The sequence below is a fragment of the Alosa alosa genome, chromosome 6 (assembly GCF_017589495.1).
Source record: "Alosa alosa isolate M-15738 ecotype Scorff River chromosome 6, AALO_Geno_1.1, whole genome shotgun sequence".
Taxonomy (NCBI): Eukaryota; Metazoa; Chordata; class Actinopteri; order Clupeiformes; family Clupeidae; genus Alosa; species Alosa alosa.
The window spans coordinates 22,733,448-22,746,272 of record NC_063194.1 but is presented as its reverse complement, the minus strand read 5'-3'; the positions used below and the strand labels follow the sequence as shown (position 1 = coordinate 22,746,272).

General features: G+C 44.8%; 1 long non-coding RNA gene across 1 annotated transcript in view; it reads left to right on the top strand.

Annotated features, from left to right (window-relative positions):
• The first annotated feature begins 247 nt into the window (after window positions 1–247).
• Window positions 248–12,825, top strand: part of LOC125295967 — a 36,712-nt gene continuing 24,134 nt past the window's right edge. The window contains exon 1 of the long non-coding RNA XR_007193700.1: window positions 248–545. This is a non-coding gene — a long non-coding RNA (uncharacterized LOC125295967). The remainder of the gene's footprint in view (window positions 546–12,825) is intronic.

The following is a 12,825-nucleotide window of genomic DNA, read 5'->3' as shown; positions in this document are numbered from 1 at the left end:
GGTTGGATTTTTGCTCATTTGTTTAATTAAGGCATTAAGATCAATTTCCAAAAGATTATGTTTTATTCCTCTTTTTAGTCAACTTTATGTATAGGGTATGTAAACTTATGAGAGCAACTAGTTATTTTTCGTAAGGACAAGTCATTACTATTCATACAGAAAATGCATTAGGCTACAGTGATAAGTAGCCTACGGGGTGGCCGAAGTCCATATGCCCAGCTGAGTTCCCAGATGTGAGACGCTTCATGTTATGTAATGTAGGCTATGTTATGCAATGTATAGGAGTTACACAGGCTATAGTACACACATATTTGTTTGTACTCCGTATGAACCATGCTTTATGTGGACTGTGTTTCACAGTTTGTCATCTAGAGCGATGCTCTTTAGTGAAGTGAAGTCTCGGCTGGTCAACTAGCTTCCAACCAACCCAAGTTAGTTGACAATTGAGAGAATGCGCGTGCTAACGTTTGCGTCATAGCCATAACCCGGACGTGAAGAGCACTGGGGAAAAACTCCGATCCGGTCGAAGGAAAAACCAAGGAGAGGTGAGTTTAAAGAATTTAGTTGCTGTTTAATTCTACCTTTATTATGTGTATAGGTTCGTGTTTCTAGTTACTTTGGCGGTAGTGTTGTCTGTGTGAGTGTTTGCGCAGTAGCTATCTTTCACGAACTCTTCAAAACCAAGCAAAGGTGGGCTCTGTTATGGTAGAGTTCAGTTTACGAGATGTCCATCTGGTAGCTTCGATTGAATTGTCTACAAAGATTGTTTAGGTAGTTCGCCGTTTACATGAAAGCTTTTCAATCCCTAGTATACGGCTCATAGAGAGCATTAGCTTTCAATGATTGGATCAATGGCTCGGTAACGTTAGCAAGTTTAGGGTTTAGCAAATATTAGCTGGCGATCATCAGCTAACGTCAGTTTCTTGTTTTGCCAGCTGTAAGGCTTCATGTTATAGCTAGCTAACTGCCTAGCTAACTGTTACCACAAATACGTGGCTAACTTAATCCTGCGAAGTTGCATGATATTCCTGTGGTTCAAACATGATTGCTATCACAAAGCATTCTTCTACCACGTTAGCCGGTTAGTCAGTCAGCAAACCTACAAGGTTTTAAAGTAGGATTAACTCAGGCCTATAGCCTACACTAAACCTGAGTTCCGCACATGCTTGAAAAGCGAGTTAGCCTAGTCGTTGGAATGTTTGTATTGTTTTGTTAGCCAGCTATGCTAGCATGGTTTTGTGACTGAGGCTGGATCAGTGCTGTAGTCCTGCACACCCCTTCTATTTGGCCTACGACAAGATATGCTGTACACTTTAGGTAAAACATGGATTATTAAACCATAATTTGCAGGTACATGCGAACGATATTGCTGACTTGTATCTGTCTGTCTGTGATGTAATGAATTGATAGCATGTCTGTGTGGAGACACTGATTTGGGTAGAATCAATGTTGGATCAAGTCTTTGTAAAGAGGCCTTTGCGTCAGGAATATGCCCATTGCCAAATAAAGAACCATACTCCATCGCTTTCTCTTCAAGAAGTAAGCCCAAAGCGCATGCGTAGACATTGGCCTCTGTGTATCCTGCTAAATAGTGGCGTTTTATTTTTGCATGCGCAGTGCAGCGCTGCAGGGGTGCTCTTTGCCAGTGCGTGCTCCTTGCCAGTTTGTGCTCCATCGAGATTGCGAAGAAACGGGCCGAAAGGGTACTGCATTGCAGAAGACTGATCGTTTAACTAGGAGAAAGTAGGACAATTATGCGTTGGTTCCGTGAAATATGCATGTAAACGTGAACCAGGGACATATGTCATGAAAAGTGGGTGCTTTGGCTCTCCATCTGCTGTCTTGCCTCAAGAAATTTCCATTTGAAAATAAGCTTTAAATAAGGACTCAAACAAGTGTGGGTGAAATCTTAACCACCCAGAACACCAAATATTAACCCTTTAGGTTAGAATAGGTGCGCTCAAAGTGATCAGATTTAAATAACTTCTTCTATTGATGAACTGTAAACAGTAACTAACTTGATTGCAAGCATGGGTAACTGAAGCTTTTTTAGGCTGTGTTTGCTCACATTCTACAGTTTGCTCACATTCTACAGGTTCCCATGCTCTGTAAGGAGTTTGATTCTAACGTACAGTATGGCTTTAATAGCCTTGCTTTCAACACTTTCTCTTCAGTCTACAGCCCTCTGAGGCACCTGTTCTACACCTGCTCTCTGCACTTAACAATAAACCCTATCCCTTCTTTCAGAGAGAGAGAGAGAGAGACACACACACACACACAGACAGACAGACAGACAGACAGACAGACAGACAGACCTAAATGAAATGTCTGTGTGTGTTGGGCCAGTCCTCCTGACACCTGTTTTTTTTCTGAACCAGGCTTTGTCTGGACATTACTAACAGGGATAAGTAAGCAAACAGGTGCAATCGTGTGTGGGTATAGTGCTCATCTGTATAGTGTAATCTGTTAATAGCTGATCTGCTGTTTAACTGGTATTGTGCAGTTTGATAATGGACAAATTGAGGACCCAAACTGTGGCTACTGTGCATATTCAAGGCAAGAGTTCCATTTGCATACTTCTACATAATGTACAGGGATCTCAGACACTGTGCCAGAATTTATTTGTGCACCGGGCTGTTAAAGATTTGAAAATATGGTAGACGGTGATATAGGCCTAACAGCTTCAACATTTCTTGATAACTTCAGGCCCATACATTTATTTGCTTTTACCTGAATGTATGAACTCATTTTAAACCTGGTTTTTAGCCTGGGTGTTCCCATGCTGCCTTGCGCGCGATTTGATTCACGCTGCTAAGGCAGCCTGGAGACCATGGAGCAAATTTTTGCCTGAGATAGGGAACCAATCACAGAACAGGGGGGAAAGCAAGACGATGATGAGCTATGCACAGACGCATTTGATAGACATCCGTGGCACCCAATAAACGGATCTGGGCATTTTTTTCAAATACGAGAAAATGAACGTTTGGTTCCCAGACCACGTCTCATTGAGAAGTGGTGGCGCTAGCCATTCTACCTGGTTTTGATGTAACCAACCTAACGTTTTGAAAAAACAACAACCCCCAAACAAATTCAGTTTACATTTCAGCTGACACCCTTTTGAATTTATGCAACACCCATCTAGATGGTATCTGTCAGGCTAATGCAAACCCTGATCCTGTCTGTCATTCCCGTATTGGAAAGTGATATGTAGGCAGCCATTTGGTGAGGTCATACCCTGCCTGGAGAAACTTGCTTTGAACTTTCTATTATAACAGCACAAGCATGTGTACTTGTTCACCCACAAGTTTGGTAATAGTGCAAATAACATTGGCTACACAGCTTACTTTAGCCTGAAGATTCAGTTTTATATTAAGTCTAATGTTCGAATAACTACTGTGATACGTGTACGTTTTAGCTTGTTAAAAGTGAATGTATTTTTAGGCTAGCTTTACACGACAACGATCTGAACACAATCCGCAAATGTGGCGTTGCGTTCCCACTTTTTATTTTGCGTTTAGACGAGCGTCTTTGGGTGGAAATCTGCATGCACACAGTGACGCAAAAGTGTGTGAAATTTGATGTACTATGCATGCTAGGTGGCTAGGTGGTACTGTGAAGCTGCCATACAACAACACCAAGAGCGCGCGCATGCGTTGAAACTTCCTTCTACTTCTCTCCGTAGTAGCGCGAAATAGCCCACAGTCGAAAACCAAAATATGGCGAAGAATAGCTATCAAAGCAGCTAAGGCAACTTGAATGTCCGACTGATGGAAATAATCCGACATGTTTCTTGTTGTTTGGCTGTACTGCACATGGATATGACGTCAACGCGTATGCGAGGATAGCCAGCGTGAGCAGCTCAGAGCACACTTTTGCGTTTTCAACCCTTTAGACGGGAACGCAACGGTGGCGCGTCTTTAAGATTTCCACTCCGGAGGGTGGGTTCATTTTTTTTGCGTTTTTAAGCCCCAAAAACGCTGTCGCCGTCTAAACGAAAGGCACATCTGATAAAATATTTTGTCGGTTTCACCCGGGAGCGTTGTCGTGTAAAGCCGGCCTTAATACCCTTCTTAAATGATTGATAATGTTTCAGTATCAGTGCTTATACCATTAGACTATATTTTTTAGATTGTCAGAAAAGGAGTTGGTTGGTAGGTATGCTCTGTAGAGGTAGTACAAAGCAAGGTCATAACAGCACCAAATCATCAGCACTGCAACACACAAATTGATTAAATGTATACCCATGCTACACTGGAAGTTGGTTCGGAGAAAATTGCTTGCGAAATGTGTAAATTAATACAAGCTGTGATTTTAGCTCATAATTTGCTGTCACTGCCTAATGAAAGAAAGAAAGAAAGGCTGTAGATTGGGCTGTGGTGAAGTGTTTCCACCTGAATGTGTGTTATTGAGAGACTTTTTCAACTTCTAGAGAGATCAAGCATAGAGTAAAGTTTTGCCTCCAGTTATCTGGGTTTGAGTCAGCTTTTCTGACAGGAGCTCACTGCCAGCTGAGCAGATTTGTACTTCTCTCTCTCTCACTCTAAAAGTGTGTGTGTGTGTGTGTGTGTGTGTGTGTGTGTGTGTGTGTGTGTGTGTGTGTGTGTGTGTGTGTGTGTATGCATGTGATGACTCAGTAATGTTCTGTTGAACCGATGAGGAGCTCACAAAATATCCTCCATCACTTTGCTGTCTTGCTGAAAGTGTTCAAATCTAAACACACACACACACACACACACTCGCCTCCCACTCCTTCAAAATAAAGCAATCCATCAATTAGTGTGTAGCTCCATTTAAAACACACCCCGAGCCCTCATAAAATTACCCGTGATGATAATCTGCTGCGCTAATTTACCAGCCTGGACTTGGAGCAAATGAACTGAAATATTTAGATACTGTTACAGTTTTTGAGAGATCGGCCATCATGGTCTTTTCCCCCTTATTGGTGGATTTAATTGGACATTTTTGGCTAACAAGTGAGTAACATTTTGAAACGTTCCATAACTGTTTGGCTAAGATGCACTGTGGCCTGCATTGTGCTGATTGCGTTCCCCTCCCCTGTTACCCACACAGGCACGCAGTGCAAAAGTTTAATAGATAACAATTTATATTCATCTTGGAAAGGTCAAGCCACAGTTTTCTTGCTGCAAAAACAACAATTTGTAAATTGAATAGCTCAAAACACAGGAAGGAAGTTTGGCAGGTAAACAGCCCCCGGCAAAAGCTTTGCCACTGCCCTGTGTGGAAGACTCAAAGAAGGCATCGGTGACGTGTCGGTAATAAACGACTCCCTGCTCCGCTCCACTGCCACGTCTGGGTCTGAGCTGCCCGAGCCAGGCCTTGAGCTCTTTAGAAGGGGGAACAAAAGCCCCAGTCCCCTGTTTCTCAAGGGGGAGTGGTGGCAGGAGTCTGGCCTGGCAGGTGGATCTATGTGCGGTTTTGTAGGGGAACAGCAGTGATAAGGACAGGCTTGGATGCAGCCATGAAGGCGATTGTGAATGGAAGTGAATAGCTGGATGAGTCCAATGGCACACGCCAAAAAACAGCAGCTTTATGACCATGATCGAGTGGATATCTTTCCATGTTTGGCTTGTGGTTTTGAAAATGATGGAGTGTGGAGAGTGTCTGACAACACTTTCTTTGGCACTCCTTTGGCACATCCAAGGTTTACCTGCAAAGGCCTATTCTGATGTTGTCAGTCAAACTTTTGGATATGGTCTTCTTTTCTTCTGACTTTTTTTCTTCCATTCTGCTACAATGCAGATGCTCCATCTACAGGTGATCCTTCTCTGTCACTGCAAAGATCTGGGATGACTTAGATAAAGGAGCTGCTAAGATCGGTTGGCCGTGCCATGCTGCACTGCTCCCCCCACACACACACCTTCACCTCCCCTGCTCCAGCTCACCTGGCGCTGTGAGGAGCTGCTGAGGTGGATGTGTGGGTGTGTTCTGCTCCGGTGATGCTTTATGTGGCCGGCACCTGGCCTGTGAGCCTGTGGAGAGCGCTGACAGTGGTGCAGTTCACATGGAGGTGCACATGATCACCTCGCACACTGCTTCCTCTTTGCCGCTCTGGAACGGATGTGAGCGTGGGCTAATGGGATCTGTGTGTGTGTGTGTGTGTGTGTGTGCGCACTCATTTCTTGTCTGCTGATTGCGGTTTTGCTGTAGAGAGATGGCAAGAAGGGTTGAATTAGTTTGCATGAGAGGAGGGGAAATTGAAATATGGATTGGGATTTGGAACATGTCTGCCTCCACACCGTAGTCTGCTGTTAAGGCCTGGCAGATGATATTGTTTTTCGGTCCAGTGTGTGTGTTATGGTCTTTCCATTCCTGTGGAGTCATTTTCAGTTCTCTCAATTCCTCCCTTTTCCCCCGTGCTCAGTAACAGGGAAGAGGGCCCGCCATCAGAATGCACCTCACACTCCCTCACAGAGAAACCAGTCCACAGTCCATGGCCTTCTTAAACCTGCTGTTTACACGCTAGATCTGTGTTTGCCTTTCACGTCAAGGAAAACACATGCAGTGTGAGACGAGATTTGCATGCATAAGAGAAGAACTTTTACACTACACTCTAAAAGCTTAAGTTCATGGAACAATAACGTACAAAATTGCTTAGCAGTACAGAAGCAGGAGTTTTACCCCTTGGCTGGTGAAAAAAAGAATAATACTTTTATTTTTCATGTGATTAATTGCAAGTGAATTTGCAGTAATATACTTTATCCACAAAGGCAGACTAAATTCTCACATTGTAAACAAAACCAAAATGACTGGTTTATACACCTTTCAATGTGCCATTAACATCCTTTGTTAGAGTCTGTATGCACCTTACATAATAATTACATGTACCGTAGATAATGTGATTATTTCCTATTTTAAAAGCTGAATGGAGTATAAGATTTAATAGATTATTTCTGTATGAATAAACATGAGCTTGGGCCACATATTGATTTTCATAGTCAGTCTGTGAATATGCTAACTGATACCCCATGGAGCCCTTAAACGAACACAATAGCTTACCTAACGTCTATTCAGCAATCCACTTAAAATGCCCTAAGGACCAATAAGGCAAGAAAAAACAGGTCATTTTCTGGACTTTTTCATCCCATTAAAAACAAACAATCAAACAAATAAAACGGCTGATTGCACTTTGGAGCCAGATTTCCCTTTCAGTTGCAAACATTCGGGATTTCCTGCAGCCTTAACATCACACCAAAGACAACACACACACACACTTCCACCCACTACTGATTAGAATAGTTAATATCATAACAAGACAACTACCAGCCAGACTCTCTCATCACACACACACACACACACACACACACACACACACACACACACACACACACATGGGCTCTTATAAGCAAATAGTCTAGCAAGACCTTATCTTGACCATTGATTGCCTTACACTTTGTCCCATTCCAGCTGGATTCAGGTGGGCTACTGCTACTGTAGGTGAGGTATGGACTTGCTCCTGTGTGTCTGTGTGTGTGTGTGTGCCTGCACACCAAACTACCCCAACACAGCCCGCACACCAAACTACCCCAACACAGCCCCCACAGCAGTCTATCTTTTACTCTCCTGTCCTTCCTTATATCTGTCTCGCTCCAGTCATAGACTGGAGTTGTTGCCAACAATGCTGCAGATATTTCAACCCAGTCTGAGGAGGCTAGTTAGAAAATTATGTGTTTGTTTGTCTGCACATGCACATGTTGGTGAATGGTTGGTGCTCTATGTGGTGTGGCAGGAATCTCACTCATTATCTGAACTGGCATCCTGAGTGTCTAAGCTATCCTGGCATCAATGGGAGAAGCCCATGGAGATTGGGCCCCGGGCAGGTAGAGACACGTTGGGGAGACTCCAGCCCTCCGCCACAGGCCTGCAGGAGATATGATTGTGTTTATAGGCATGGACTGAATGGAGAGAGCATTTTACAGAGGACAGATAAAATGCAGGCTGAGGGTTTAAAGTGTGTGTGTGTGTGTGTGTGTGTGTGTGCAAGCTTGTAGTTGAGAGTAAGGGAATGGGAGGTGGAAGGATGGGGAGGAGAAGGAGGATTGTGATGGTGAAATCGATAGTTCATAGCGTTGTGAAATTGCCTACTCTCTTTCTTGCTCTTGCCACCTCTTCCTCTCTTTCTCCCGCATTCTCTCCCTTTCACCCTCTCCCCGCCTTCCACCGCTCTGTGTCTGACTCTCCTTCCCCTCTCTCTCCCTCCCCCTCTCTCTTTCTCCCCCCTCTCTTTCTTTCTCTTTCTGTCTCCCTCTCTCTGTGGCCAGTGTGCTGGTGTTTGGGGACCCTGGGTTTGAGGCGTTGGGGCCTGATCCTCCAGACTGTGGTGTTGCTATTGATTGCAACGCGGCTCCCAATTACGGCTCCCCTCCTTCGCCTCGGTGTTCTCACCGCTTAACTCTCTCTCCTTTCCTCTCTGTTCTTCTCCTCTCTCTATCTCCCTCCCTCTTTCTCGCTCCCTCGTTCTCTCCTGCCCTTTCCTCCTGCTGTTATCTTCTCTCCAGTAGTGGGGACTTCTTCATCCAGCGCTTGGCCCAGTGCCATCCTGTATCGTATACTTTGCTCGCTCTCCTGTTAAGCGTGTGAGTGTTATGCCCTGAAGGGCAGTGGGGTGCGGGGAGGTTTTTAGGGAGGGCAAACTTTCAGCCAGTCTGACAAGAACAGTGGCAAAACAGAGAGGTCAGCTGGGATCAGTTGTGATTAAAAAACAAAAGCAACAAAAAAAGACAATACATTGCCTCTGTAGGACTGTGTTTAGATGTGTGTGTGTGTGAGTGTGTGGTTGTGTGTGCTGTCCTGTGGGTTTGGCTGTTTGCAAGCTGTGTGTGTGTGTGTAAATCACAGGAGCCCGTGGCATTGGAATATGTTTTTACTACTGGATTACCACACTTAAAATGTCACACTGGAGCATCTCAAAAAATGTCAAAGGTCACATCTCGCCTACATTAGCTGCTTTCAGACCTACACGTAAGTCCGCACGTTCTGCGGATTTGAAGCGGTTGGGCCGTATATCTGAACAACATAACCGGCCATTTGACACATTTAATTATCGAATGTTCTATCGAACGTATTTATTTATTGATATCGATTACATGTCTATTTAAGCAATAAGCCACTCAAGTCCATAGGTTACACCATACCTGTCAACATTTAGCTTTCCAAAAACGGGAGATTTTTTGTTTTGGGGGGGGGGGGCTGGGGGGTCAGTGTTTATACCGGATCTGTGTTTCGGTCGTTGCTTTTACCTTACCATTACCTTACGCATGCCAGTTATGTAGCCTATCCGCCAGCTGCCTGCCTGCAGTCTACTTCCAAAACTCCAAAGCTGCTTGCTGTCAGATTTGGTTCCGAGGGCACAAGTTCAGTGTATCAACAACACTCAATAACAGTTTATGTGATGTGTTAATCAATTAAATTCCCAACAATTTCACAACAGCTAGTTCTGGAGTAGGCCACTCAACTAGCCCGCTTGCTTACGACGAGACTCAGGCTGGGCAGTCGGCACCCGCTTCCTTATTTGGGTTTTGGTTTGCCAGGTTTTAGCCTATGACAAAACGGTTGAAAGTGAAACTAAGTGATCGTGTATGTGTAGGCTGTATTTCATGCACAAACTGGCAACCTGAATGGATCAATGATTTTAAAATGAAGTTTGATGGCCATGCAAATTACGGGAGTTTTCTGGGAGAAATAACAAAACGGGAGGGTGCTGGGAGATGACCTTGAAATACGGGAGAAACCCGGGAAAAACGGGAGTGTTGACAGTTATGGGTCACACTGATTCTACAACAGCTAAGGGGCGTTGTTAGGCACGAAGCGCTAGCGGACCCCCCATAGCTGTTGTAGAATCAGTGTAACCTATGGACTTGCAATGTCGAGACGCAGCTACTTTAACTTTTGTATCAAGTTATGATAGCGCAGTAATATAGAACGAAATGCGGTCAAGGAGTATGTTTATGCTGCATTTTACAACGGTATCGAACGTTTCAGCCAATCACAGTCAAGGACCGGAACTATCAGTTTTAGAATGCGGTATATTGTTTTATCGCCCAGCCCTAGTTAACGGTAATAAGGGTTATCATGTTAGTTACCAATAAGCCGAACTGAAATTATTAAAAACATTTTATCGGGATCTGGTACTTGCAACTCAGTTTCGGTTCCCAACTTGACTGACTGTCCTGACCATAGCCTGTCAATGAATAGTCATGGGGAAAAAACTTCATACTTGCAGAATTCAGAGGATGACCACAGGTTTTGTCAGGTATAGTTTGCCATGTAATTGCAGCGTGAATAATTTGTGTTAATTTGTAAACTGTAAGATAATGAAATTCTTAGCTTTGCTGCGTAGACTTACTGGCTACTCGACGTGTTGACCTTTCCATCGTTCCATCGTTTGTGTTTATGTTACCCCTGTGAAAATAACAGGAAAACTCTGTGGTGTGCCATTATAATTAAAGTCATGATTAACATTAGTCTTCATGTCCACAAACACAATTATCATGGAACGTCCCGCAGTGAGCAAATGCCTCCCCCTTGATTTGACCAGCTTTGTAATAAGCAAGAGAAAAGTAACTGCTGAAATAATATGGGTCCACATGTACTCCAGTGTACAAACACACTACGTACACACTCTGGACTGGGAATGCCTAAGTTCCAGTATCTAATTTAGGCGTAGTCATCACACCCTAAGTGACCTATTAACTGTGACAAACAATGGAAATGGAAGCTTTAGTCTTTCCACTCAGCAGGTTCCAACATGGTAACATCCAGAATGCACGGTTCTGTGGGCTGGCTTTGCCTGGTTGTCAGTCTGTCTGTCTGTCTGTCATTCCTGCCAAGCTCTGTGTCCCCCTCTGTTCTGTCTCTGCCGCACGTCTCTCTGGCCCCTGTCCATCCTCTCTCCTGGCCACGCGTGAGAGGGAGCTACCAGAGGCCTTCGGCACAGCTGGCAGGAGCCTGCCTGTCAGTCACAGCACGCCGACGAAACAGCCAGCACTCACACACACACACACACATACACACACACACACACACACACACACACACACACACACACACACAGAGCACATGTGATACACAGAAGACAGTCAAGCAAGTGTTGGGAGAGGCAGCTGCTGGTTTCCCTTTGCCCTCAGCTCCAGTGCGAGTGTATGACACTTAGCTTCATTCACTCCAAAGAAAGAAAGAAGGAAACAGCAGCCATAGAGTTGTGTGTGTGTGTGAGAGAGAGAGAGAGAGAGAGAGAGAGCGAGCGAGCGAGCGAGCGAGAGTTGGTGAGGACTGCTGGCATGCTTGCAAGCTCATTTTGTCGCTGCGAAGCTGGCTTTTTAATTTTTAAAGCCCTTTTTGTTGCTTAATTAAAAGGAGGCAGACTTCATTTGACCTTCTCCCTGCCTCTCTCACGCTGTCACTTTCATTTCTCAGGCCTTGAGCGCCCACTTCCTCATGCTATCCCTCCCTCTCACTGCACCAGTAGCTGTGGGGCTGCATGGAGGCATTTTGTCTTGCAGGTTTGAGGCTACGGTCTAGCAGTAATGTATGGGTGAGCGAGGGAAGGAGAGGGAGTGAGTGAAGGAGTGAGAGAGTGATCACTTCATGATGGAACTTTCTTGAGTCTGATTCCTCTCTCCTTTTTTGCCGTGTTAAATTTGTTCCTCTTTTTAGCCGTCACTCTTGCCACACCATCATCCTCCCCTCCAGTCTCTTTCCTTAAGGAGCACCTTTCCACTGCCAACCCCCCCTCCTCCTTCCCTTTCTGGTGTCTCAGGTGTCTGTGTCTGTGTGTGTGTGTGTGTGTGTGTGTGTGTGTGTGGCGGCCTCCTGCTGCTGCAGTTCTAACGGCTCGTTAAACCATCTGTAAAACCTTTGATCTCCGGACGTCTGCACACAGTGGCAGATAAGTGGGCATGTGGGTTGTCGGTGTGTGTGTGTGTGTGTGTGTGTGTGTGTGTGTGTGTTCCAAGGCACATGTCTCTGTGTTTGTCAGAGAGAGGGACAGCGAGAGAGCAAGTGATGGAGCAAGCGAGAGCCGCGTGTTAAACTAAAGTTGATAGGAATGCCGAACTCTGCTCCAAACACAAATGGCTTTCCATTGCCTGAGGCTTTCATTTGGGTTTGCATGCAGACACCACACACACACACACACACACACACATACTCTCTCTCTCTCTCTAATAGCAAGAGCAGAGCGCTTCAGGCCTGATCCGTTCCACTTGCTGATAAGGACGTGACTCCTTTACATGCAGACGGCTGTGCGGCTACTTTCTCTGTGCTCCCCTCAATGCCTAACAGAGGAGAACCGCTTACCCACCCAGCGCCACAGGTAACCATTACACCCTAGATTCTCCAGCTTGCTCGCTCTCTCTCTCTCTCTCTCTCTCTCTCTCTCTCTCACTCTCACTCTCTCGATCGCTCGCTTTAGGGCTTGCCAAATCTTGGGGCTGTCAACTTTTCCTGTCGGGCTACAAAACTTCTACTGCCCGATAGGCTATTGAAAAATTATGAAGTTCCGTCATTTACTTGCCTTTTCCACTCTTTTAACTTTGACCACCAAACAAAGAAAGTATTGATTATTTTATCCTAGAAACTGTATTAGTAATTTACATGGGTTGTGTTTGATTATGATACCAGCATCCTCTACCACACCAATATTCCACACAAAATGGCGCACCAGAAATGCTGAAAGCAATTAGTCTAGTGCACATAACATCCAAGTTGTATAGGAGGCTAACTTTTAACATAGCACCTACATCACAACATGAATTCGAGTTTAAAATGGAATCACATCCACAAGTAAGGGATAATGTATAGAACGCC